The following is a 23,164-nucleotide window of genomic DNA, read 5'->3' as shown; positions in this document are numbered from 1 at the left end:
AGTGTTTCCGCCCGGGATCGAAACGGGGACCTTCTGCGTGTTAGGCAGACGTGATAACCGCTACACCACGGAAACTACTTGTGTGCGCCTTACTTTAGAGACAACTCGTGCTGGTGTTGTCATCGTAACTAAAAAATTAAATAAATGCGCTACTTGCAGAACAAAGGTACATGCAGAAGATCCTCACATGACGTGGCTCACTGGAGTACAATGCGACACAGGCAAGAAAATACTGTTCCCGCCCGGGATCGAACCGGGGACCTTCTGCGTGTAAAGCAGACGTGATAACCGCTACACTACGGAAACTGCGGACGGGAGGAGTCCATCCCCGTTCACTCGAAATTACCTCAGCCTCTCTCCCGTCCGCGAATGCACACGCGACGGTTCTTTTGACAGCCTGGAAACCATTACAGCCGAGGGCTCAAGAAGTCTTCGGGGTGCTCGAGAGGGTGTCTGCCGTAGCACCCCTAACGAGATAGCGGCGTTTCCCGCAGTCGTGATTGCAAGTCATAGCAGCAAAAGCAATCACTTTCTTAGCAGCAGGGAGTGCGAGCCCAGCGTCAGTATCAAATGAATTTCATATTTGATGTGAGCAATTGACACTCTGATCCGACGTGTGAAGGCGATTACGAAGGATTTTGGGTACAGATGGAAGCAGATGCATGTTACTATGTCTTGTTTTTAATGATGAAAAAGTGTTTCCACCCGGGATCGAACCGGGGACCTTCTGCGTGTTAGGCAGACGTGATAACCGCTACACCACGGAAACTACTTGTGTGCGCCATACCTTAGAGACAATTCGTGCTGATGTTGACATCGTAACTAAAAAATTAAATAAATGCGCTTCTTGCATAACAAAGGTACATGCAGAAGATCCTCACATGACGTGGCTCACTGGAGTACAATGCGACACAGGCAAGAAAATACTGCTCCCGCCCGGGATCGAACCGGGGACCTTCTGCGTGTAAAGCAGACGTGATAACCGCTACACTACGGAAACTGCGGACGGGAGGAGTCCATCCCCGTTCACTCGAAATTACCTCAGCCTCTCTCCGTGCGCGAATTCACACGCGACGGTTCCTTTGACAGCCTGGAAACCATCACAGCCGAGGGCTCAAGAAGTCTTCGGGTGCTCGAGAGGATGTCTGCCGTAGCACCCCTAACGAGATAGCGGCGTTTCCCGCAGTCGTGATTGCAAGTCATAGCAGCAAAAGCAATCACTTTCTTAGCAGCAGGGAGTGCGAGCCCAGCGTCAGTATCAAATGAATTTCATATTTGATGTGAGCAATTGACACTGATCTGACGTGTGAAGGCGATTACGAAGGTTTTTGGGTACAGATGGTAACAGATGCATGTTAGTATGTCTTGTTTTTAATGATAAAAAAAAGTGTTTCCGCCCGGGATCGAAACGGGGACCTTCTGCGTGTTAGGCAGACGTGATAACCGCTACACCACGGAAACTACTTGTGTGCGCCTTACTTTAGAGACAACTCGTGCTGGTGTTGTCATCGTAACTAAAAAATTAAATAAATGCGCTACTTGCAGAACAAAGGTACATGCAGAAGATCCTCACATGACGTGGCTCACTGGAGTACAATGCGACACAGGCAAGAAAATACTGTTCCCGCCCGGGATCGAACCGGGGACCTTCTGCGTGTAAAGCAGACGTGATAACCGCTACACTACGGAAACTGCGGACGGGAGGAGTCCATCCCCGTTCACTCGAAATTACCTCAGCCTCTCTCCCGTCCGCGAATGCACACGCGACGGTTCTTTTGACAGCCTGGAAACCATTACAGCCGAGGGCTCAAGAAGTCTTCGGGGTGCTCGAGAGGGTGTCTGCCGTAGCACCCCTAACGAGATAGCGGCGTTTCCCGCAGTCGTGATTGCAAGTCATAGCAGCAAAAGCAATCACTTTCTTAGCAGCAGGGAGTGCGAGCCCAGCGTCAGTATCAAATGAATTTCATATTTGATGTGAGCAATTGACACTGATCTGACGTGTGAAGGCGATTACGAAGGTTTTTGGGTACAGATGGTAGCAGATGCATGTTAGTATGTCTTGTTTTTAATGATAAAAAAAAGTGTTTCCGCCCGGGATCGAAACGGGGACCTTCTGCGTGTTAGGCAGACGTGATAACCGCTACACCACGGAAACTACTTGTGTGCGCCTTACTTTAGAGACAACTCGTGCTGGTGTTGTCATCGTAACTAAAAAATTAAATAAATGCGCTACTTGCAGAACAAAGGTACATGCAGAAGATCCTCACATGACGTGGCTCACTGGAGTACAATGCGACACAGGCAAGAAAATACTGTTCCCGCCCGGGATCGAACCGGGGACCTTCTGCGTGTAAAGCAGACGTGATAACCGCTACACTACGGAAACTGCGGACGGGAGGAGTCCATCCCCGTTCACTCGAAATTATCTCAGCCTCTCTCCCGTCCGCGAATGCACACGCGACGGTTCTTTTGACAGCCTGGAAACCATTACAGCCGAGGGCTCAAGAAGTCTTCGGGGTGCTCGAGAGGGTGTCTGCCGTAGCACCCCTAACGAGATAGCGGCGTTTCCCGCAGTCGTGATTGCAAGTCATAGCAGCAAAAGCAATCACTTTCTTAGCAGCAGGGAGTGCGAGCCCAGCGTCAGTATCAAATGAATTTCATATTTGATGTGAGCAATTGACACTGATCTGACGTGTGAAGGCGATTACGAAGGTTTTTGGGTACAGATGGTAGCAGATGCATGTTAGTATGTCTTGTTTTTAATGATAAAAAAAAGTGTTTCCGCCCGGGATCGAAACGGGGACCTTCTGCGTGTTTTTTTTTTTTTTTTTTTTAATTCTTTTTATTTTTTACTTTTTTTTTTTTTTTTTTCTTTTTTTTTTTTTTTTTTTTTGGGCCTCCCTTCTCCCCACACAGCCCATCCATTCGCTCTCCTTTTATGCCTTCTTCGGCGAGCTTCTATGCTATATCGACTGATTTTTTTTCAAATTTACTGTGACAGTTAGGGAAATGAAATGATGTTTGGCTTCTTCGCCATGTGAGGCTTCTCCTCCGTAGAACTGAAAATTGAAAAATTAAGGCTTCTTGGGAATTAATAAATTGTCACTCTTGCTTCATACTGAAAAAATTAAACAAAAATAGAAAGATTGTAACTGAGGAACACGTGCAAGAAGCTTCCACTGCATTGTGTGCAACGAAACCACCTTTCGATATTACCGAGATCCTGGAAAATCATCATAGATGAAAGTAGTTGCTGGAGATATGGGGTTCATCCAGCAGTAAGTGTGAAGCCGCAGTGCCGTTTCGGGGTTCTGTCCGAGGCCTTCACGGCTACCGTAGCGGCCCTGGGGCACACGAAGTCCCCACCGTACTTCACCCTCAACAGCGATCCCCTACTTTGGCCTGTGACTACATTTTTCGTAGACGAGGGCTATTAAGATGTTTATCCAATCCCTTGTCTCTGAAACAGAATGTGTAACATGTTACCAAAAGTTTTTTTGTGGTCCCTGTGCGTACATATCTGATAATATTTTGCTCGTTCGTATAATTCGTATTCTAAAACACGGTCATTGCCGTGTTCAGAGATAACGTAATGTACATAATTGCCAAACAACCACAACACAGCATTGGTTTTCTGGACAGGGAAGAAAACACCATCGGGGAAGAGTAATTTTTCAACATTGATCTCAGTACTAACAGTTCTGGTTATAAAGGCTACCCGCCGTTGGAGTCCCCTCCATATTTCGGCGTATCCGCCACAGAGAAAGCGGTGGATCAATGTGTCAACTGCGTCACATCGGGTGCACACAATCGTGTCACTAAGACCAATGGAGTGCAACTTTTCGTTAGTGGAAACTACGTTATTAACAACTCGGTACCAGGTTGCCTGAATGTCGGAAGACAGTTCACGATTACTAATATTTTTCCAAATTCTTTTCCAGTCTTTGTCGGGATATCTGCACTCCATTTTGTTGACATGTTCTTTCGTTGTTAAGAGTTCCATTAATTTCCTGCAATTCCTTGATTGTGGATTCGTGACAATACTGTCCATGTAGCTAATCTCTAAAAAGAACTGGCGAATATATTTCAATTTATAATTAATTCCGCCTATATTTATGGGTGGACGTAAATTTTCTGGCTGTAGGAGTCGATACAGCCTGGCTGTAATACTATGTGGATGTTTTTCTATAATTTGTAGGGTCCTCTTTATATATAACGCCGTAGTCTTCCGCCATATATCTGTTAAACCTAGGCCACCTTCAGCGGAAGGTAACGTAACTGTATCGACTGCTACTCTAAAAATATTCCCTGTCCATATAAATCGGCAAATGATACTCATTATACGTTTGGCAATGGGTTTCGAAACTGGCAATATTTGACCTATATATATAGCTTTTGATAAAATGGAACAGTTAATTATTCTGATTCGTTGTTTAATGTTCAGATGTCTGGTCTGATTGAGTATTGTGGCTCCTCTGATTGTATCCAGTACTTTCTTCCAATTGTAGGTCATGGTCTGAAGCGGACATCGGTAAAAGGTGACACCCAGAGCGGTGTGACGATCGACGGAGCGTGCCCATTCCAAACGGACATCTTGAAGACCTTTAAGATTTAAAAACGAACTCTTCACCTCGTTAACCCTAGCGCCTGTAGCTTCACAAAAGATCTGAATATTCGTAGTTAATTTCTCTAAATCTTCGTTACTACGAATAACCACTCCAACGTCATCAGCATATGCATTGGTGACGTTGTTAACGCCAGATATCGTGATGCCCTCAAGATCGACATCGAGTCTCCTTAGTAAAGGCTCCAGTGCAACAACATACAGGAGCATTGACAAAGGACTTCCCTGCGGGACGCCGTTGCGAATTTCAATGGGTGGAGTGAAATGCCCATTTACAGACACTTGTGTTTGGATGCCTTCAACAATGTTAATTAAAACTTGCACAAAATGTTGACTAAAACCCACATAGGTCAACGTTCTGAACAAAAATAAGTGGTTGACCCTGTCAAAAGCCTTTGAGAAGTCGATAAAGGCAAGGCCTCCTGGTGAGGATGACGTTGCAAAAATTGCAGAGACATCCCTATATTCACAAACAGTTTTAAAAATATTCCGCCCCGAGAGACAGGTTTGGTGGTCACCTATGATCTTCTCCATTAGAGGTCTCAGTCTTTCCTTCAGTACACGTGCAATTATTTTATAATCCGAGTTCATCAAACATATTGGTCTCAATTGATTGAGATCTTTAACTGTCGCGTTCCTTCCCTTTGGTATTAGCACAGTTACGCTTTCTTTGAACTCGCGTGGAACAGTAACACCTTGCAACACTTCATTTATCACTTCTGTGAATTGATTACCGATGAGAGGCCAAAATTTACAATAAAACTCTACAGGCAAGCCATCAGGCCCTGGGGACTTACGGGTAGGCGAATATTTAAGTATATCAAACACCTCCTCACATGTGATCGCAGTGGTAAGGGACACATTGTCCTCGTCATTGATAACGTTGTCGATACCTGTAGTTCGTAGCAAATCGTTCGCACAGTCTAGATTATACCGGGTATCAGTATATAACGTACGATAAAATCCATAAACTGCATTTAAAATGTCAGAGTGTTCCGTCAGCACCCGGTTATCGCCCACTCTAAGACAAGCAATAAACGCTCGTCTTCTATTTCTTTCATGTTCGAGTAAGTGGTACAGCGATGCGTTTTCGTCCTCCACCGTTGTCGGGACACGAGATTTAATTTTTAAACCCTCCAGCTGTTGTCGCTTGAGACTTATGAGGTGAGCCTTGATCTTCTTTATTTCAATGAAAACCTCATCAGTCATCTGCTGAGCTGATAGTTCCCTTAAGCATGTATAGTAAAATTCAACGGTATTGCGAGACCACATCGCTCGCTCCCTCCCGTAAGCTATTAGGGATGATCTCAATTTCTTTTTAGCACATGATGTCCACCACGCAAGGCGAGAGCTGTATTTATGGCGCATACGTAGAGCAGCCTGCCATACCTCCGCTACTGTTCTTGATAGGGCACCCTCGAACAACATATGGGTATTCAGCTTCCATAAGGGGCGACCCCAATACGTTCCTTGCTTCTGAAACCGAATGCTGCATTTCACTGCGAGATGGTCCGAAAAGGTAGTGGGAATTACTTCGATACTACTGATTTTATTTTCCAGGTTTGCTGTGACGTATATTCTGTCTATTCTGCTTTGCGAGCGACTACTGATGTACGTAAATTTGACTAACGTGGGGTATTTGCTTTCCCACACGTCTGTCCACTTCATGTTTGTCACCAAAGCCGCCAGTTCCCTGGAGAAGTTAAAATTTGGTCGCTGATCCTTTTTGTGAAGTACACAATTAAAGTCACCACCGATTAAAGCTTCCGCCGGATTCCCCTTAAGTAAATAGACCATATCGTTCTTAAAAAAATTAGCCCTATCATCTCTAGCGTTGTTACCAGAGGGGACATATACATTTAAAACAGTAGTAGTAAAAATTTTACAACTGATGCCCCTCCCATTTTCTAACAGACAGATATCCTTCACATCAATACCATCTTTGACAAGGATCGCAGTCCCACATGTGGCTTCCGGTGCAATATTTAAAATCTCTTGAAAACCTGGGACATAAAAGTTGTGGACATTAAATTCCTGTAGGAGGGCTATATCAGTATCCGACTGGTAAAGGAAATCTTTTAAAGAAGCGACTTTCGTTTCACTGCGAATCCGATTTATATTGATCGTGGTCACATTATATGTCAGTTCCGTTGGCATAGGTGCAGGTAAAAGAAATTGGCTAATGAAGTATACCCCATGCAGAGTCACGTCTGTACCATTCCATTCTGTCTGTCAGAAAGAAAAATAGACATTAAAAAAAAAAAAATTAAATGCCACTAGCATGTGTCAGGTCCATCTCCATTCCGTGGTCGGTGCGATCTTCTTGGGCATCGGCCCAATCAAGTCCTTTTCCTGAGACAGTTCGGTCTAAATCCATAGTAGTGCCGGTCTGCAAACCTGCGACGCCAAGCGGTGCGCGAGGTTGTTGTTGAAGATCATCTGCATCGGCACGACTCATCTCCGCTTCAGTACACTCGTTAACTCGTGCTACTGGGCATTGTTCTCGTAGTCGTTCATTATCCCTTAAATGTTTTAACTTTTCCCGCAATGCAGGAGCTAAACTCTCTGCTGCTTTGTGTGCCAATCTCCTCTTCTTGCCTTTCTTCGAAGATCTCTTCGGCGATCTAGCAGGAGATGAAGTTTGCGACCTGTCAGGAGAAGTACCGGATGATACGTCTGACGTCGCCTGTTCCTTTTTTCGGACAAAAGTCCGCGTATCGCATTCCACAACGGCAGAAGGAGGCGCATCTTTTTCCATGGCTCCCACTGGTAGCAACCCAGTCTCCAATTCTACACTATCGCTCGTTGTGGTTTCCTTGACGCAAGTGTCTTCTGTGGGCGCCAACGTGAAACCAATGTCCAGATTGCTATCTTCGTTCATAGTTCCCGCAGAGTGGATGCCTGGAGCGTCCACTCCTCGGAAGCTAGTGGCAATATCCTCACGTTGGTGGGAATCCTGACGACGCAAGGAAACCTCCGTTGCGGGTATTTGGGGATCTTCGGCCGAGTCCGCGGAAGAACGAGCAACCACAGTGGGAGAGTTGGAAAAAGTTGGCGTCGGCATAGATTCGAGGGGCGCGGAGCTGATCGGCAGACCATCCGCAAATCTAGAGCTTGAAGCCGGAGTATCATCGACAACCGCCCGCGAGGCAGCAGGCTCCCCGCGCACAGGCGGCACCGACTCGCCTCGGCTGCGGAAGTCAGCAGCGGCAGCGTATGACAACTTCATACCAACAACAGGGCCGGAGCTCGGCATCTCGTCACGCGGTAACTGCGGGACACGCCTCCGTGAACATTCTGCACGAATGTGTTCCGTGGAATTGCATAAAGCGCAAGTCCGCGGTTGCCCATCATAGATAATCAAAGCACGATACCCACAAATATTAAGATAAGAGGGGACATGCTTCTGTAATTCAATCTTAATTTGCCTTACGCCGTTCAAGACAGGAAACATATGAGCTTCAGACCACCTTTCTGCCATATTGGAAATAATTCTGCCATAAGGCCGAAGGGCAACATTAAGTTCTTCGGGCGGAATTTCAAAAGGGAGCTCAAACACTCTGATCGTACGAATCCCGTACCCAGCATGACTAACAGCAACGTCACTCACATTCCCATCAGAATGATTAAACTTCACGCTACCTCCGCAACGATCCACAATGGAACTACATAATTCTGGACTTTTCATCTTCAGATACACAGCATTTGTCACAAACGAGAGATAAACTCCGACAACATCATCACCGTTAATCAATACTTTTTCGATAAACCATGCTTTAATTTCAAATGCTTTAGGTCGAACGAAATTTCGATCGAAAGTAAACTTGATTGTGTCTTTCCTCAAATAATTCGACCTATTCATTCTAGAACTTCATGAATACAAGTGCAACACGAATAGCGGCTTAGCAGCACCACTAACCTCAAACGCAGCGACTCAGCCTATGTTTACTACAGCCAGACGTCCAGCTCCGCCACACGTCCGTCCCGCTCGGCGGCTGACTCGCAACTGTGTTAGGCAGACGTGATAACCGCTACACCACGGAAACTACTTGTGTGCGCCTTACTTTAGAGACAACTCGTGCTGGTGTTGTCATCGTAACTAAAAAATTAAATAAATGCGCTACTTGCAGAACAAAGGTACATGCAGAAGATCCTCACATGACGTGGCTCACTGGAGTACAATGCGACACAGGCAAGAAAATACTGTTCCCGCCCGGGATCGAACCGGGGACCTTCTGCGTGTAAAGCAGACGTGATAACCGCTACACTACGGAAACTGCGGACGGGAGGAGTCCATCCCCGTTCACTCGAAATTACCTCAGCCTCTCTCCCGTCCGCGAATGCACACGCGACGGTTCTTTTGACAGCCTGGAAACCATTACAGCCGAGGGCTCAAGAAGTCTTCGGGGTGCTCGAGAGGGTGTCTGCCGTAGCACCCCTAACGAGATAGCGGCGTTTCCCGCAGTCGTGATTGCAAGTCATAGCAGCAAAAGCAATCACTTTCTTAGCAGCAGGGAGTGCGAGCCCAGCGTCAGTATCAAATGAATTTCATATTTGATGTGAGCAATTGACACTGATCTGACGTGTGAAGGCGATTACGAAGGTTTTTGGGTACAGATGGTAGCAGATGCATGTTAGTATGTCTTGTTTTTAATGATAAAAAAAAGTGTTTCCGCCCGGGATCGAAACGAGGACCTTCTGCGTGTTAGGCAGACGTGATAACCGCTACACCACGGAAACTACTTGTGTGCGCCTTACTTTAGAGACAACTCGTGCTGGTGTTGTCATCGTAACTAAAAAATTAAATAAATGCGCTACTTGCACAACAAAGGTACATGCAGAAGATCCTCACATGACGTGGCTCACTGGAGTACAATGCGACACAGGCAAGAAAATACTGTTCCCACCCGGGATCGAACCGGGGACCTTCTGCGTGTAAAGCAGACGTGATAACCGCTACACTACGTTAACTGCGGACGGGAGGAGTCCATCCCCGTTCACTCGAAATTATCTCAGCCTCTCTCCCGTCCGCGAATGCACACGCGACGGTTCTTTTGACAGCCTGGAAACCATTACAGCCGAGGGCTCAAGAAGTCTTCGGGGTGCTCGAGAGGGTGTCTGCCGTAGCACCCCTAACGAGATAGCGGCGTTTCCCGCAGTCGTGATTGCAAGTCATAGCAGCAAAAGCAATCACTTTCTTAGCAGCAGGGAGTGCGAGCCCAGCGTCAGTATCAAATGAATTTCATATTTGATGTGAGCAATTGACACTGATCTGTCGTGTGAAGGCGATTACGAAGGTTTTTGGGTACAGATGGTAGCAGATGCATGTTAGTATGTCTTGTTTTTAATGATAAAAAAAAGTGTTTCCGCCCGGGATCGAAACGGGGACCTTCTGCGTGTTAGGCAGACGTGATAACCGCTACACCACGGAAACTACTTGTGTGCGCCTTACTTTAGAGACAACTCGTACTGGTGTTGTCATCGTAACTAAAAAATTAAATAAATGCGCTACTTGCAGAACAAAGGTACATGCAGAAGATCCTCACATGACGTGGCTCACTGGAGTACAATGCGACACAGGCAAGAAAATACTGTTCCCGCCCGGGATCGAACCGGGGACCTTCTGCGTGTAAAGCAGACGTGATAACCGCTACACTACGGAAACTGCGGACGGGAAGAGTCCATCCCCGTTCACTCGAAATTACCTCAGCCTCTCTCCCGTCCGCGAATGCACACGCGACGGTTCTTTTGACAGCCTGGAAACCATTACAGCCGAGGGCTCAAGAAGTCTTCGGGGTGCTCGAGAGGGTGTCTGCCGTAGCACCCCTAACGAGATAGCGGCGTTTCCCGCAGTCGTGATTGCAAGTCATAGCAGCAAAAGCAATCACTTTCTTAGCAGCAGGGAGTGCGAGCCCAGCGGCAGCTCTACATGAAGGTACCAATAGCCCAGGAAGGCCGCCGACCGCGGGAATTCGCGCCGCCCCCATCCCGCCAGCCTACACGAGACTTTCCAGAGCACCCTGGACCACATCGAGGCACCCAGTGCACTGAAATAATAGTCATTCGCCATGTCAGATGGCTCGTTGGTCTAGGGGTATGATTCCTGCTTCGGGTGCAGGAGGTCCCGGGTTCAAATCCCGGATGAGCCCCAGCGTTTTGTGCAAACTGATCGCACATGAGTGGCTGAGTCGATGCAAAATGCTCGGCGGCAGTATCAAATGAATTTCATATTTGATGTGAGCAATTGACACTCTGATCCGACGTGTGAAGGCGATTACGAAGGTTTTTGGGTACAGATGGAAGCAGATGCATGTTACTATGTCTTGTTTTTAATGATGAAAAAGTGTTTCCGCCCGGGATCGAACCGAGGACCTTCTGCGTGTTAGGCAGACGTGATAACCGCTACACCACGGAAACTACTTGTGTGCGCCATACCTTAGAGACAACTCGTGCTGATGTTGACATCGTAACTAAAAAATTAAATAAATGCGCTTCTTGCATAACAAAGGTACATGCAGAAGATCCTCACATGACGTGGCTCACTGGAGTACAATGCGACACAGGCAAGAAAATACTGCTCCCGCCCGGGATCGAACCGGGGACCTTCTGCGTGTAAAGCAGACGTGATAACCGCTACACTACGGAAACTGCGGACGGGAGGAGTCCATCCCCGTTCACTCGAAATTACCTCAGCCTCTCTCCGTGCGCGAATTCACACGCGACGGTTCCTTTGACAGCCTGGAAACCATCACAGCCGAGGGCTCAAGAAGTCTTCGGGTGCTCGAGAGGATGTCTGCCGTAGCACCCCTAACGAGATAGCGGCGTTTCCCGCAGTCGTGATTGCAAGTCATAGCAGCAAAAGCAATCACTTTCTTAGCAGCAGGGAGTGCGAGCCCAGCGTCAGTATCAAATGAATTTCATATTTGATGTGAGCAATTGACACTGATCTGACGTGTGAAGGCGATTACGAAGGTTTTTGGGTACAGATGGTAGCAGATGCATGTTAGTATGTCTTGTTTTTAATGATAAAAAAAAGTGTTTCCGCCCGGGATCGAAACGGGGACCTTCTGCGTGTTAGGCAGACGTGATAACCGCTACACCACGGAAACTACTTGTGTGCGCCTTACTTTAGAGACAACTCGTGCTGGTGTTGTCATCGTAACTAAAAAATTAAATAAATGCGCTACTTGCAGAACAAAGGTACATGCAGAAGATCCTCACATGACGTGGCTCACTGGAGTACAATGCGACACAGGCAAGAAAATACTGTTCCCGCCCGGGATCGAACCGGGGACCTTCTGCGTGTAAAGCAGACGTGATAACCGCTACACTACGGAAACTGCGGACGGGAGGAGTCCATCCCCGTTCACTCGAAATTACCTCAGCCTCTCTCCCGTCCGCGAATGCACACGCGACGGTTCTTTTGACAGCCTGGAAACCATTACAGCCGAGGGCTCAAGAAGTCTTCGGGGTGCTCGAGAGGGTGTCTGCCGTAGCACCCCTAACGAGATAGCGGCGTTTCCCGCAGTCGTGATTGCAAGTCATAGCAGCAAAAGCAATCACTTTCTTAGCAGCAGGGAGTGCGAGCCCAGCGTCAGTATCAAATGAATTTCATATTTGATGTGAGCAATTGACACTGATCTGACGTGTGAAGGCGATTACGAAGGTTTTTGGGTACAGATGGTAGCAGATGCATGTTAGTATGTCTTGTTTTTAATGATAAAAAAAAGTGTTTCCGCCCAGGATCGAAACGGGGACCTTCTGCGTGTTAGGCAGACATGATAACAGCTACACCACGGAAACTACTTGTGTGCGCCTTACTTTAGAGACAACTCGTGCTGGTGTTGTCATCGTAACTAAAAAATTAAATAAATGCGCTACTTGCAGAACAAAGGTACATGCAGAAGATCCTCACATGACGTGGCTCACTGGAGTACAATGCGACACAGGCAAGAAAATACTGTTCCCGCCCGGGATCGAACCGGGGACCTTCTGCGTGTAAAGCAGACGTGATAACCGCTACACTACGGAAACTGCGGACGGGAGGAGTCCATCCCCGTTCACTCGAAATTATCTCAGCCTCTCTCCCGTCCGCGAATGCACACGCGACGGTTCTTTTGACAGCCTGGAAACCATTACAGCCGAGGGCTCAAGAAGTCTTCGGGGTGCTCGAGAGGGTGTCTGCCGTAGCACCCCTAACGAGATAGCGGCGTTTCCCGCAGTCGTGATTGCAAGTCATAGCAGCAAAAGCAATCACTTTCTTAGCAGCAGGGAGTGCGAGCCCAGCGTCAGTATCAAATGAATTTCATATTTGATGTGAGCAATTGACACTGATCTGACGTGTGAAGGCGATTACGAAGGTTTTTGGGTACAGATGGTAGCAGATGCATGTTAGTATGTCTTGTTTTTAATGATAAAAAAAAGTGTTTCCGCCCAGGATCGAAACGGGGACCTTCTGCGTGTTAGGCAGACGTGATAACCGCTACACCACGGAAACTACTTGTGTGCGCCTTACTTTAGAGACAACTCGTGCTGGTGTTGTCATCGTAACTAAAAAATTAAATAAATGCGCTACTTGCAGAACAAAGGTACATGCAGAAGATCCTCACATGACGTGGCTCACTGGAGTACAATGCGACACAGGCAAGAAAATACTGTTCCCGCCCGGGATCGAACCGGGGACCTTCTGCGTGTAAAGCAGACGTGATAACCGCTACACTACGGAAACTGCGGACGGGAGGAGTCCATCCCCGTTCACTCGAAATTATCTCAGCCTCTCTCCCGTCCGCGAATGCACACGCGACGGTTCTTTTGACAGCCTGGAAACCATTACAGCCGAGGGCTCAAGAAGTCTTCGGGGTGCTCGAGAGGGTGTCTGCCGTAGCACCCCTAACGAGATAGTGGCGTTTCCCGCAGTCGTGATTGCAAGTCATAGCAGCAAAAGCAATCACTTTCTTAGCAGCAGGGAGTGCGAGCCCAGCGTCAGTATCAAATGAATTTCATATTTGATGTGAGCAATTGACACTGATCTGACGTGTGAAGGCGATTACGAAGGTTTTTGGGTACAGATGGTAGCAGATGCATGTTAGTATGTCTTGTTTTTAATGATAAAAAAAAGTGTTTCCGCCCGGGATCGAAACGGGGACCTTCTGCGTGTTAGGCAGACGTGATAACCGCTACACCACGGAAACTACTTGTGTGCGCCTTACTTTAGAGACAACTCGTGCTGGTGTTGTCATCGTAACTAAAAAATTAAATAAATGCGCTACTTGCAGAACAAAGGTACATGCAGAAGATCCTCACATGACGTGGCTCACTGGAGTACAATGCGACACAGGCAAGAAAATACTGTTCCCGCCCGGGATCGAACCGGGGACCTTCTGCGTGTAAAGCAGACGTGATAACCGCTACACTACGTTAACTGCGGACGGGAGGAGTCCATCCCCGTTCACTCGAAGTTATCTCAGCCTCTCTCCCGTCCGCGAATGCACACGCGACGGTTCTTTTGACAGCCTGGAAACCATTACAGCCGAGGGCTCAAGAAGTCTTCGGGGTGCTCGAGAGGGTGTCTGCCGTAGCACCCCTAACGAGATAGCGGCGTTTCCCGCAGTCGTGATTGCAAGTCATAGCAGCAAAAGCAATCACTTTCTTAGCAGCAGGGAGTGCGAGCCCAGCGGCAGCTCTACATGAAGGTACCAATAGCCCAGGAAGGCCGCCGACCGCGGGAATTCGCGCCGCCCCCATCCCGCCAGCCTACACGAGACTTTCCAGAGCACCCTGGACCACATCGAGGCACCCAGTGCACTGAAATAATAGTCATTCGCCATGTCAGATGGCTCGTTGGTCTAGGGCTATGATTCCTGCTTCGGGTGCAGGAGGTCCCGGGTTCAAATCCCGGACGAGCCCTAGCGTTTTGTGCAAACTGATCGCACATGAGTGGCTGAGTCGATGCAAAATGCTCGGCGGCAGTATCAAATGAATTTCATATTTGATGTGAGCAATTGACACTCTGATCCGACGTGTGAAGGCGATTACGAAGGTTTTTGGGTACAGATGGAAGCAGATGCATGTTACTATGTCTTGTTTTTAATGATGAAAAAGTGTTTCCGCCCGGGATCGAACCGGGGACCTTCTGCGTGTTAGGCAGACGTGATAACCGCTACACCACGGAAACTACTTGTGTGCGCCATACCTTAGAGACAACTCGTGCTGATGTTGACATCGTAACTAAAAAATTAAATAAATGCGCTTCTTGCATAACAAAGGTACATGCAGAAGATCCTCACATGACGTGGCTCACTGGAGTACAATGCGACACAGGCAAGAAAATACTGCTCCCGCCCGGGATCGAACCGGGGACCTTCTGCGTGTAAAGCAGACGTCATAACCGCTACACTACGGAAACTGCGGACGGGAGGAGTCCATCCCCGTTCACTCGAAATTACCTCAGCCTCTCTCCGTGCGCGAATTCACACGCGACGGTTCCTTTGACAGCCTGGAAACCATCACAGCCGAGGGCTCAAGAAGTCTTCGGGTGCTCGAGAGGATGTCTGCCGTAGCACCCCTAACGAGATAGCGGCGTTTCCCGCAGTCGTGATTGCAAATCATAGCAGCAAAAGCAATCACTTTCTTAGCAGCAGGGAGTGCAAGCCCAGCGGCAGCTCTACATGAAGGTACCAATAGCCCAGGAAGGCCGCCGACCGCGGGAATTCGCGCCGCCCCCATCCCGCCAGCCTACACGAGACTTTCCAGAGCACCCTGGACCACATCGAGGGACCCAGTGCACTGAAGTAATAGTCATTCGCCACGTCAGATGGCTCGTTGGTCTAGGGGTGTGATTCTTGCTTTGGGTGCAGGAGGTCTCGGGTTCAAATCCCGGACGAGCCCTACCGTTTTGTGCAAACTGATCGCACGTGAGTGGCCGAGTCGACGCAAAATGCTCGGCGTCAGTATCAAATGAATTTCATATTTGATGCGACCAATTGACACTGATCTGACGTGTGAAGGCGATTACGAAGGTTTTTGGGTACAGATGGTAGCAGATGCATGTTAGTATGTCTTGTTTTTAATGATAAAAAAAAGTGTTTCCGCCCGGGATCGAAACGGGGACCTTCTGCGTGTTAGGCAGACGTGATAACCGCTACACCACGGAAACTACTTGTGTGCGCCTTACTTTAGAGACAACTCGTGCTGGTGTTGTCATCGTAACTAAAAAGTTAAATAAATGCGCTACTTGCAGAACAAAGGTACATGCAGAAGATCCCCACATGACGTGGCTCACTGGAGTACAATGCGACACAGGCAAGAAAATACTGTTCCCGCCCGGGATCGAACCGGGGACCTTCTGCGTGTAAAGCAGACGTGATAACCGCTACACTACGGAAACTGCGGACGGGAGGAGTCCATCCCCGTTCACTCGAAATTACCTCAGCCTCTCTCCCGTCCGCGAATGCACACGCGACGGTTCTTTTGACAGCCTGGAAACCATTACAGCCGAGGGCTCAAGAAGTCTTCGGGGTGCTCGAGAGGGTGTCTGCCGTAGCACCCCTAACGAGATAGCGGCGTTTCCCGCAGTCGTGATTGCAAGTCATAGCAGCAAAAGCAATCACTTTCTTAGCAGCAGGGAGTGCGAGCCCAGCGTCAGTATCAAATGAATTTCATATTTGATGTGAGCAATTGACACTGATCTGACGTGTGAAGGCGATTACGAAGGTTTTTGGGTACAGATGGTAGCAGATGCATGTTAGTATGTCTTGTTTTTAATGATAAAAAAAAGTGTTTCCGCCCGGGATCGAAACGGGGACCTTCTGCGTGTTAGGCAGACGTGATAACCGCTACACCACGGAAACTACTTGTGTGCGCCATACCTTAGAGACAACTCGTGCTGATGTTGACATCGTAACTAAAAAATTAAATAAATGCGCTTCTTGCATAACAAAGGTACATGCAGAAGATCCTCACATGACGTGGCTCACTGGAGTACAATGCGACACAGGCAAGAAAATACTGTTCCCGCCCGGGATCGAACCGGGGACCTTTTGCGTGTAAAGCAGACGTGATAACCGCTACACTACGGAAACTGCGGACGGGAGGAGTCCATCCCCGTTCACTCGAAATTACCTCAGCCTCTCTCCCGTCCGCGAATGCACACGCGACGGTTCTTTTGACAGCCTGGAAACCATTACAGCCGAGGGCTCAAGAAGTCTTCGGGGTGCTCGAGAGGGTGTCTGCCGTAGCACCCCTAACGAGATAGCGGCGTTTCCCGCAGTCGTGATTGCAAGTCATAGCAGCAAAAGCAATCACTTTCTTAGCAGCAGGGAGTGCGAGCCCAGCGGCAGCTCTACATGAAGGTACCAATAGCCCAGGAAGGCCGCCGACCGCGGGAATTCGCGCCGCCCCCATCCCGCCAGCCTACACGAGACTTTCCAGAGCACCCTGGACCACATCGAGGCACCCAGTGCACTGAAATAATAGTCATTCGCCATGTCAGATGGCTCGTTGGTCTAGGGGTATGATTCCTGATTCGGGTGCAGGAGGTCCCGGGTTCAAATCCCGGACGAGCCCTAGCGTTTTGTGCAAACTGATCGCACATGAGTGGCTGAGTCGATGCAAAATGCTCGGCGGCAGTATCAAATGAATTTCATATTTGATGTGAGCAATTGACACTCTGATCCGACGTGTGAAGGCGATTACGAAGGTTTTTGGGTACAGATGGAAGCAGATGCATGTTACTATGTCTTGTTTTTAATGATGAAAAAGTGTTTCCGCCCGGGATCGAACCGGGGACCTTCTGCGTGTTAGGCAGACGTGATAACCGCTACACCACGGAAACTACTTGTGTGCGCCATACCTTAGAGACAACTCGTGCTGATGTTGACATCGTAACTAAAAAATTAAATAAATGCGCTTCTTGCATAACAAAGGTACATGCAGAAGATCCTCACATGACGTGGCTCACTGGAGTACAATGCGACACAGGCAAGAAAATACTGTTCCCGCCCGGGATCGAACCGGGGACCTTCTGCGTGTAAAGCAGACGTGATAACCGCTACACTACGGAAACTGCGGACTTGAGGAGTCCATCCCCGTTCACTCGAAATTACCTCAGCCTCTCTCCCGTCCGCGAATGCACACGCGACGGTTCTTTTGACAGCCTGGAAACCATTACAGCCGAGGGCTCAAGAAGTCTTCGGGGTGCTCGAGAGGGTGTCTGCCGTAGCACCCCTAACGAGATAGCGGCGTTTCCCGCAGTCGTGATTGCAAGTCATAGCAGCAAAAGCAATCACTTTCTTAGCAGCAGGGAGTGCGAGCCCAGCGGCAGCTCTACATGAAGGTACCAATAGCCCAGGAAGGCCGCCGACCGCGGGAATTCGCGCCGCCCCCATCCCGCCAGCCTACACGAGACTTTCCAGAGCACCCTGGACCTCATCGAGGCACCCAGTGCACTGAAATAATAGTCATTCGCCATGTCAGATGGCTCGTTGGTCTAGGGGTATGATTCCTGCTTCGGGTGCAGGAGGTCCCGGGTTCAAATCCCGGACGAGCCCTAGCGTTTTGTGCAAACTGATCGCACATGAGTGGCTGAGTCGATGCAAAATGCTCGGCGGCAGTATCAAATGAATTTCATATTTGATGTGAGCAATTGACACTCTGATCCGACGTGTGAAGGCGATTACGAAGGTTTTTGGGTACAGATGGAAGCAGATGCATGTTACTATGTCTTGTTTTTAATGATGAAAAAGTGTTTCCGCCCGGGATCGAACCGGGGACCTTCTGCGTGTTAGGCAGACGTGATAACCGCTACACCACGGAAACTACTTGTGTGCGCCATACCTTAGAGACAACTCGTGCTGATGTTGACATCGTAACTAAAAAATTAAATAAATGCGCTTCTTGCATAACAAAGGTACATGCAGAAGATCCTCACATGACGTGGCTCACTGGAGTACAATGCGACACAGGCAAGAAAATACTGTTCCCGCCCGGGATCGAACCGGGGACCTTCTGCGTGTAAAGCAGACGTGATAACCGCTACACTACGGAAACTGCGGACGGGAGGAGTCCATCCCCGTTCACTCGAAATTACCTCAGCCTCTCTCCCGTCCGCGAATGCACACGCGACGGTTCTTTTGACAGCCTGGAAACCATTGCAGCCGAGGGCTCAAGAAGTCTTCGGGGTGCTCGAGAGGGTGTCTGCCGTAGCACCCCTAACGAGATAGCGGCGTTTCCCGCAGTCGTGATTGCAAGTCATAGCAGCAAAAGCAATCACTTTCTTAGCAGCAGGGAGTGCGAGCCCAGCGGCAGCTCTACATGAAGGTACCAATAGCCCAGGAAGGCCGCCGACCGCGGGAATTCGCGCCGCCCCCATCCCGCCAGCCTACACGAGACTTTCCAGAGCACCCTGGACCACATCGAGGCACCCAGTGCACTGAAATAATAGTCATTCGCCATGTCAGATGGCTCGTTGGTCTAGGGGTATGATTCCTGCTTCGGGTGCAGGAGGTCCCGGGTTCAAATCGCGGACGAGCCCTAGCGTTTTGTGCAAACTGATCGCACGTGAGTGGCCAAGTCGACGCAAAATGCTCGGCGTCAGTATCAAATGAATTTCATATTTGGTGTGAGCAATTGACACTGATCTGACGTGTGCAGGCGATTACGAAGGTTTTTGGGTACAGATGGTAGCAGATGCATGTTAGTATGTCTTGTTTTTAATTATAAAAAAGTGTTTCCGCCCGGGATCGAAACGGGGACCTTCTGCGTGTTAGGCAGACGTGATAACCGCTACACTACGGTAACTGCGCACGTGAGGAGTCCATCCCCGCTCACTCGAAATTACCTCAGCCTCTCTCCGTGCGCGAATTCACACGCGACGGTTCCTTTGACAGCCTGGAAACCATCACAGCCGAGGGCTCAAGAAGTCTTCGGGTGCTCGAGAGGGTGTCTGCCGTAGCACCCCTAACGAGATAGCGGCGTTTCCCGCAGTCGTGATTGCAAATCATAGCAGCAAAAGCAATCACTTTCTTAGCAGCAGGGAGTGCGAGCCCAGCGGCAGCTCTACATGAAGGTACCAATAGCCCAGGAAGGCCGCCGACCGCGGGAATTCGCGCCGCCCCCATCCCGCCAGCCTACACGAGACTTTCCAGAGCACCCTGGACCACATCGAGGGACCCAGTGCACTGAAGTAATAGTCATTCGCCACGTCAGATGGCTCGTTGGTCTAGGGGTGTGATTCTTGCTTTGGGTGCAGGAGGTCTCGGGTTCAAATCCCGGACGAGCCCTACCGTTTTGTGCAAACTGATCGCACGTGAGTGGCCGAGTCGACGCAAAATGCTCGGCGTCAGTATCAAATGAATTTCATATTTGATGCGACCAATTGACACTGATCTGACGTGTGAAGGCGATTACGAAGGTTTTTGGGTACAGATGGTAGCAGATGCATGTTAGTATGTCTTGTTTTTAATGATAAAAATGTGTTTCCGCCCGGGATCGAAACGGGGACCTTCTGCGTGTTAGGCAGACGTGATAACCGCTACACCACGGAAACTACTTGTGTGCGCCTTACTTTAGAGACAACTCGTGCTGGTGTTGTCATCGTAACAAAAAAATTAAATAAATGCGCTACTTGCAGAACAAAGGTACATGCAGAAGATCCTCACATGTCGTGGCACACTGGAGAACAATACGACATAGGCAGGAAATTGATGTTCCCGCCCGGGATCGAACCGGGGACCTTCTGCGTGTGAAGCAGACGTGATAACCGCTACACTACGGAAACTGCGGACTTGAGGAGTCCATCTCCGTTCACTCGAAATTACCTCAGCCTCACTCCCGTCCGCGAATTCACTCGCGACGGTTCTTTTGACAGCCTGGAAACCATCACAGCCGAGTGCTCAAGAAGTCTTCGGGGTGCTCGAGAGGGTGTCTGCCGTAGCACCCCTAACGGGATAGCGGCGTTTCCTGCAGTCGTGATTGCAAGTCATAGCAGCAAAAGCAATCACTTTCTTAGCAGCAGGGAGTGCGAGCCCAGCGGCAGCTCTACATGAAGGTACCAATAGCCCAGGAAGGCCTCCGACCGCGGGAATTCGCGCCGCCCCCATCCCGCCAGCCTACACGAGACTTTCCAGAGCACCCTGGACCACATCGAGGGACCCAGTGCACTGAAATAATAGTCATTTGCCACGTCAGATGGCTCGTTGGTCTAGGGGTATGATTCTTGCTTTGGGTGCAGGAGGTCCCGGGTTCAAATCCCGGACGAGCCCTACCGTTTTGTGCAAACTGATCGCACGTGAGTGGCCAAGTCGACGCAAAATGCTCGGCGTCAGTATCAAATGAATTTCATATTTGATGTGAGCAATTGACACTGATCTGACGTGTGCAGGCGATTACGAAGGTTTTTGGGTACAGATGGTAGCAGATGCATGTTAGTATGTCTTGTTTTTAATGATAAAAAAGTGTTTCCGCCCGGGATCGAAACGGGGACCTTCTGCGTGTTAGGCAGACGTGATAACCGCTACACCACGGAAACTACTTTTGTGCGCCATACCTTAGAGACAACTCGTGCTGATGTTGACATCGTAACTAAAAAATTAAATAAATGCGCTTCTTGCATAACAAAGGTACATGCAGAAGATCCTCACATGACGTGGCTCACTGGAGTACAATGCGACACAGGCAAGAAAATACTGTTCCCGCCCGGGATCGAACCGGGGACCTTCTGCGTGTAAAGCAGACGTGATAACCGCTACACTACGGAAACTGCGGACGGGAGGAGTCCATCCCCGTTCACTCGAAATTATCTCAGCCTCTCTCCCGTCCGCGAATGCACACGCGACGGTTCTTTTGACAGCCTGGAAACCATTACAGCCGAGGGCTCAAGAAGTCTTCGGGGTGCTCGAGAGGGTGTCTGCCGTAGCACCCCTAACGAGATAGCGGCGTTTCCCGCAGTCGTGATTGCAAGTCATAGCAGCAAAAGCAATCACTTTCTTAGCAGCAGGGAGTGCGAGCCCAGCGGCAGCTCTACATGAAGGTACCAATAGCCCAGGAAGGCCGCCGACCGCGGGAATTCGCGCCGCCCCCATCCCGCCAGCCTACACGAGACTTTCCAGAGCACCCTGGACCACATCGAGGCACCCAGTGCACTGAAATAATAGTCATTCGCCATGTCAGATGGCTCGTTGGTCTAGGGGTATGATTCCTGCTTCGGGTGCAGGAGGTCCCGGGTTCAAATCCCGGACGAGCCCTAGCGTTTTGTGCAAACTGATCGCACATGAGTGGCTGAGTCGATGCAAAATGCTCGGCGGCAGTATCAAATGAATTTCATATTTGATGTGAGCAATTGACACTCTGATCCGACGTGTGAAGGCGATTACGAAGGTTTTTGGGTACAGATGGAAGCAGATGCATGTTACTATGTCTTGTTTTTAATGATGAAAAAGTGTTTCCGCCCGGGATCGAACTGGGGACCTTCTGCGTGTTAGGCAGACGTGATAACCGCTACACCACGGAAACTACTTGTGTGCGCCATACCTTAGAGACAACTCGTGCTGATGTTGACATCGTAACTAAAAAATTAAATAAATGCGCTTCTTGCATAACAAAGGTACATGCAGAAGATCCTCACATGACGTGGCTCACTGGAGTACAATGCGACACAGGCAAGAAAATACTGTTCCCGCCCGGGATCGAACCGGGGACCTTCTGCGTGTAAATCAGACGTGATAAACGCTACACTACGGAAACTGCGGACGGGAGGAGTCCATCCCCGTTCACTCGAAATTACCTCAGCCTCTCTCCCGTCCGCGAATGCACACGCGACGGTTCTTTTGACAGCCTGGAAACCATTACAGCCGAGGGCTCAAGAAGTCTTCGGGGTGCTCGAGAGGGTGTCTGCCGTAGCACCCCTAACGAGATAGCGGCGTTTCCCGCAGTCGTGATTGCAAGTCATAGCAGCAAAAGCAATCACTTTCTTAGCAGCAGGGAGTGCGAGCCCAGCGGCAGCTCTACATGAAGGTACCAATAGCCCAGGAAGGCCGCCGACCGCGGGAATTCGCGCCGCCCCCATCCCGCCAGCCTACACGAGACTTTCCAGAGCACCCTGGACCACATCGAGGCACCCAGTGCACTGAAATAATAGTCATTCGCCATGTCAGATGGCTCGTTGGTCTAGGGGTATGATTCCTGCTTCGGGTGCAGGAGGTCCCGGGTTCAAATCCCGGACGAGCCCTAGCGTTTTGTGCAAACTGATCGCACATGAGTGGCTGAGTCGATGCAAAATGCTCGGCGGCAGTATCAAATGAATTTCATATTTGATGTGAGCAATTGACACTCTGATCCGACGTGTGAAGGCGATTACGAAGGTTTTTGGGTACAGATGGAAGCAGATGCATGTTACTATGTCTTGTTTTTAATGATGAAAAAGTGTTTCCGCCCGGGATCGAACCGGGGACCTTCTGCGTGTTAGGCAGACGTGATAACCGCTACACCACGGAAACTACTTGTGTGCGCCATACCTTAGAGACAACTCGTGCTGATGTTGACATC

At 49.3% G+C, this 23,164-nt stretch overlaps 48 non-coding genes across 48 annotated transcripts; 8 read left to right on the top strand and 40 right to left on the bottom strand.

The window, feature by feature from the left end:
- Positions 1 to 2: 2 nt before the first annotated feature.
- Positions 3 to 75, bottom strand: Trnav-aac (transfer RNA valine (anticodon AAC)). Its single transcript has one exon. It is a non-coding gene; the product is annotated as a tRNA-Val (tRNA).
- A 158-nt stretch (positions 76 to 233) lies between these two features.
- Positions 234 to 306, bottom strand: Trnav-uac (transfer RNA valine (anticodon UAC)). The gene has a single exon. It is a non-coding gene; the product is annotated as a tRNA-Val (tRNA).
- Positions 307 to 696: 390 nt separating this feature from the next.
- Trnav-aac (transfer RNA valine (anticodon AAC)) lies at positions 697 to 769 on the bottom strand. The gene has a single exon. It is a non-coding gene; the product is annotated as a tRNA-Val (tRNA).
- Positions 770 to 927: 158 nt separating this feature from the next.
- Positions 928 to 1,000, bottom strand: Trnav-uac (transfer RNA valine (anticodon UAC)). Its single transcript has one exon. It is a non-coding gene; the product is annotated as a tRNA-Val (tRNA).
- A 388-nt stretch (positions 1,001 to 1,388) lies between these two features.
- Trnav-aac (transfer RNA valine (anticodon AAC)) lies at positions 1,389 to 1,461 on the bottom strand. Its single transcript has one exon. It is a non-coding gene; the product is annotated as a tRNA-Val (tRNA).
- A 158-nt stretch (positions 1,462 to 1,619) lies between these two features.
- Positions 1,620 to 1,692, bottom strand: Trnav-uac (transfer RNA valine (anticodon UAC)). The gene has a single exon. It is a non-coding gene; the product is annotated as a tRNA-Val (tRNA).
- Positions 1,693 to 2,082: 390 nt separating this feature from the next.
- Trnav-aac (transfer RNA valine (anticodon AAC)) lies at positions 2,083 to 2,155 on the bottom strand. The gene has a single exon. It is a non-coding gene; the product is annotated as a tRNA-Val (tRNA).
- Positions 2,156 to 2,313: 158 nt separating this feature from the next.
- Positions 2,314 to 2,386, bottom strand: Trnav-uac (transfer RNA valine (anticodon UAC)). The gene has a single exon. It is a non-coding gene; the product is annotated as a tRNA-Val (tRNA).
- A 6,442-nt stretch (positions 2,387 to 8,828) lies between these two features.
- Positions 8,829 to 8,901, bottom strand: Trnav-uac (transfer RNA valine (anticodon UAC)). Its single transcript has one exon. It is a non-coding gene; the product is annotated as a tRNA-Val (tRNA).
- Positions 8,902 to 9,291: 390 nt separating this feature from the next.
- On the bottom strand, positions 9,292 to 9,364 carry Trnav-aac (transfer RNA valine (anticodon AAC)). The gene has a single exon. It is a non-coding gene; the product is annotated as a tRNA-Val (tRNA).
- A 158-nt stretch (positions 9,365 to 9,522) lies between these two features.
- Trnav-uac (transfer RNA valine (anticodon UAC)) lies at positions 9,523 to 9,595 on the bottom strand. The gene has a single exon. It is a non-coding gene; the product is annotated as a tRNA-Val (tRNA).
- Positions 9,596 to 9,985: 390 nt separating this feature from the next.
- Positions 9,986 to 10,058, bottom strand: Trnav-aac (transfer RNA valine (anticodon AAC)). The gene has a single exon. It is a non-coding gene; the product is annotated as a tRNA-Val (tRNA).
- A 158-nt stretch (positions 10,059 to 10,216) lies between these two features.
- On the bottom strand, positions 10,217 to 10,289 carry Trnav-uac (transfer RNA valine (anticodon UAC)). The gene has a single exon. It is a non-coding gene; the product is annotated as a tRNA-Val (tRNA).
- A 412-nt stretch (positions 10,290 to 10,701) lies between these two features.
- Positions 10,702 to 10,773, top strand: Trnap-cgg (transfer RNA proline (anticodon CGG)). The gene has a single exon. It is a non-coding gene; the product is annotated as a tRNA-Pro (tRNA).
- A 195-nt stretch (positions 10,774 to 10,968) lies between these two features.
- Positions 10,969 to 11,041, bottom strand: Trnav-aac (transfer RNA valine (anticodon AAC)). Its single transcript has one exon. It is a non-coding gene; the product is annotated as a tRNA-Val (tRNA).
- Positions 11,042 to 11,199: 158 nt separating this feature from the next.
- Trnav-uac (transfer RNA valine (anticodon UAC)) lies at positions 11,200 to 11,272 on the bottom strand. Its single transcript has one exon. It is a non-coding gene; the product is annotated as a tRNA-Val (tRNA).
- Positions 11,273 to 11,660: 388 nt separating this feature from the next.
- On the bottom strand, positions 11,661 to 11,733 carry Trnav-aac (transfer RNA valine (anticodon AAC)). Its single transcript has one exon. It is a non-coding gene; the product is annotated as a tRNA-Val (tRNA).
- Positions 11,734 to 11,891: 158 nt separating this feature from the next.
- Positions 11,892 to 11,964, bottom strand: Trnav-uac (transfer RNA valine (anticodon UAC)). Its single transcript has one exon. It is a non-coding gene; the product is annotated as a tRNA-Val (tRNA).
- A 621-nt stretch (positions 11,965 to 12,585) lies between these two features.
- Positions 12,586 to 12,658, bottom strand: Trnav-uac (transfer RNA valine (anticodon UAC)). The gene has a single exon. It is a non-coding gene; the product is annotated as a tRNA-Val (tRNA).
- Positions 12,659 to 13,048: 390 nt separating this feature from the next.
- Trnav-aac (transfer RNA valine (anticodon AAC)) lies at positions 13,049 to 13,121 on the bottom strand. The gene has a single exon. It is a non-coding gene; the product is annotated as a tRNA-Val (tRNA).
- Positions 13,122 to 13,279: 158 nt separating this feature from the next.
- Trnav-uac (transfer RNA valine (anticodon UAC)) lies at positions 13,280 to 13,352 on the bottom strand. Its single transcript has one exon. It is a non-coding gene; the product is annotated as a tRNA-Val (tRNA).
- A 390-nt stretch (positions 13,353 to 13,742) lies between these two features.
- On the bottom strand, positions 13,743 to 13,815 carry Trnav-aac (transfer RNA valine (anticodon AAC)). The gene has a single exon. It is a non-coding gene; the product is annotated as a tRNA-Val (tRNA).
- A 158-nt stretch (positions 13,816 to 13,973) lies between these two features.
- Trnav-uac (transfer RNA valine (anticodon UAC)) lies at positions 13,974 to 14,046 on the bottom strand. Its single transcript has one exon. It is a non-coding gene; the product is annotated as a tRNA-Val (tRNA).
- A 412-nt stretch (positions 14,047 to 14,458) lies between these two features.
- Positions 14,459 to 14,530, top strand: Trnap-cgg (transfer RNA proline (anticodon CGG)). The gene has a single exon. It is a non-coding gene; the product is annotated as a tRNA-Pro (tRNA).
- Positions 14,531 to 14,725: 195 nt separating this feature from the next.
- Trnav-aac (transfer RNA valine (anticodon AAC)) lies at positions 14,726 to 14,798 on the bottom strand. Its single transcript has one exon. It is a non-coding gene; the product is annotated as a tRNA-Val (tRNA).
- Positions 14,799 to 14,956: 158 nt separating this feature from the next.
- On the bottom strand, positions 14,957 to 15,029 carry Trnav-uac (transfer RNA valine (anticodon UAC)). The gene has a single exon. It is a non-coding gene; the product is annotated as a tRNA-Val (tRNA).
- Positions 15,030 to 15,706: 677 nt separating this feature from the next.
- Positions 15,707 to 15,779, bottom strand: Trnav-aac (transfer RNA valine (anticodon AAC)). The gene has a single exon. It is a non-coding gene; the product is annotated as a tRNA-Val (tRNA).
- A 158-nt stretch (positions 15,780 to 15,937) lies between these two features.
- On the bottom strand, positions 15,938 to 16,010 carry Trnav-uac (transfer RNA valine (anticodon UAC)). The gene has a single exon. It is a non-coding gene; the product is annotated as a tRNA-Val (tRNA).
- Positions 16,011 to 16,400: 390 nt separating this feature from the next.
- Positions 16,401 to 16,473, bottom strand: Trnav-aac (transfer RNA valine (anticodon AAC)). The gene has a single exon. It is a non-coding gene; the product is annotated as a tRNA-Val (tRNA).
- A 158-nt stretch (positions 16,474 to 16,631) lies between these two features.
- On the bottom strand, positions 16,632 to 16,704 carry Trnav-uac (transfer RNA valine (anticodon UAC)). Its single transcript has one exon. It is a non-coding gene; the product is annotated as a tRNA-Val (tRNA).
- A 412-nt stretch (positions 16,705 to 17,116) lies between these two features.
- Trnap-cgg (transfer RNA proline (anticodon CGG)) lies at positions 17,117 to 17,188 on the top strand. The gene has a single exon. It is a non-coding gene; the product is annotated as a tRNA-Pro (tRNA).
- Positions 17,189 to 17,383: 195 nt separating this feature from the next.
- Trnav-aac (transfer RNA valine (anticodon AAC)) lies at positions 17,384 to 17,456 on the bottom strand. Its single transcript has one exon. It is a non-coding gene; the product is annotated as a tRNA-Val (tRNA).
- A 158-nt stretch (positions 17,457 to 17,614) lies between these two features.
- Positions 17,615 to 17,687, bottom strand: Trnav-uac (transfer RNA valine (anticodon UAC)). The gene has a single exon. It is a non-coding gene; the product is annotated as a tRNA-Val (tRNA).
- Positions 17,688 to 18,099: 412 nt separating this feature from the next.
- Positions 18,100 to 18,171, top strand: Trnap-cgg (transfer RNA proline (anticodon CGG)). Its single transcript has one exon. It is a non-coding gene; the product is annotated as a tRNA-Pro (tRNA).
- Positions 18,172 to 18,366: 195 nt separating this feature from the next.
- On the bottom strand, positions 18,367 to 18,439 carry Trnav-aac (transfer RNA valine (anticodon AAC)). The gene has a single exon. It is a non-coding gene; the product is annotated as a tRNA-Val (tRNA).
- A 158-nt stretch (positions 18,440 to 18,597) lies between these two features.
- Positions 18,598 to 18,670, bottom strand: Trnav-uac (transfer RNA valine (anticodon UAC)). Its single transcript has one exon. It is a non-coding gene; the product is annotated as a tRNA-Val (tRNA).
- A 412-nt stretch (positions 18,671 to 19,082) lies between these two features.
- Trnap-cgg (transfer RNA proline (anticodon CGG)) lies at positions 19,083 to 19,154 on the top strand. Its single transcript has one exon. It is a non-coding gene; the product is annotated as a tRNA-Pro (tRNA).
- Positions 19,155 to 19,347: 193 nt separating this feature from the next.
- Positions 19,348 to 19,420, bottom strand: Trnav-aac (transfer RNA valine (anticodon AAC)). Its single transcript has one exon. It is a non-coding gene; the product is annotated as a tRNA-Val (tRNA).
- Positions 19,421 to 20,095: 675 nt separating this feature from the next.
- On the bottom strand, positions 20,096 to 20,168 carry Trnav-aac (transfer RNA valine (anticodon AAC)). The gene has a single exon. It is a non-coding gene; the product is annotated as a tRNA-Val (tRNA).
- A 158-nt stretch (positions 20,169 to 20,326) lies between these two features.
- Trnav-cac (transfer RNA valine (anticodon CAC)) lies at positions 20,327 to 20,399 on the bottom strand. The gene has a single exon. It is a non-coding gene; the product is annotated as a tRNA-Val (tRNA).
- Positions 20,400 to 20,811: 412 nt separating this feature from the next.
- Trnap-ugg (transfer RNA proline (anticodon UGG)) lies at positions 20,812 to 20,883 on the top strand. The gene has a single exon. It is a non-coding gene; the product is annotated as a tRNA-Pro (tRNA).
- Positions 20,884 to 21,076: 193 nt separating this feature from the next.
- On the bottom strand, positions 21,077 to 21,149 carry Trnav-aac (transfer RNA valine (anticodon AAC)). Its single transcript has one exon. It is a non-coding gene; the product is annotated as a tRNA-Val (tRNA).
- Positions 21,150 to 21,307: 158 nt separating this feature from the next.
- Trnav-uac (transfer RNA valine (anticodon UAC)) lies at positions 21,308 to 21,380 on the bottom strand. Its single transcript has one exon. It is a non-coding gene; the product is annotated as a tRNA-Val (tRNA).
- Positions 21,381 to 21,792: 412 nt separating this feature from the next.
- Trnap-cgg (transfer RNA proline (anticodon CGG)) lies at positions 21,793 to 21,864 on the top strand. The gene has a single exon. It is a non-coding gene; the product is annotated as a tRNA-Pro (tRNA).
- A 195-nt stretch (positions 21,865 to 22,059) lies between these two features.
- Trnav-aac (transfer RNA valine (anticodon AAC)) lies at positions 22,060 to 22,132 on the bottom strand. Its single transcript has one exon. It is a non-coding gene; the product is annotated as a tRNA-Val (tRNA).
- A 158-nt stretch (positions 22,133 to 22,290) lies between these two features.
- Positions 22,291 to 22,363, bottom strand: Trnav-uac (transfer RNA valine (anticodon UAC)). The gene has a single exon. It is a non-coding gene; the product is annotated as a tRNA-Val (tRNA).
- Positions 22,364 to 22,775: 412 nt separating this feature from the next.
- Positions 22,776 to 22,847, top strand: Trnap-cgg (transfer RNA proline (anticodon CGG)). The gene has a single exon. It is a non-coding gene; the product is annotated as a tRNA-Pro (tRNA).
- A 195-nt stretch (positions 22,848 to 23,042) lies between these two features.
- On the bottom strand, positions 23,043 to 23,115 carry Trnav-aac (transfer RNA valine (anticodon AAC)). Its single transcript has one exon. It is a non-coding gene; the product is annotated as a tRNA-Val (tRNA).
- Positions 23,116 to 23,164: the final 49 nt, after the last annotated feature.

This window comes from Schistocerca gregaria, chromosome 2 (genome assembly GCF_023897955.1).
Source record: "Schistocerca gregaria isolate iqSchGreg1 chromosome 2, iqSchGreg1.2, whole genome shotgun sequence".
NCBI lineage: Eukaryota > Metazoa > Arthropoda > Insecta > Orthoptera > Acrididae > Schistocerca > Schistocerca gregaria.
Note: the sequence above shows the minus strand (reverse complement) of the source record. Positions and strands in the feature narration are given on the sequence as shown.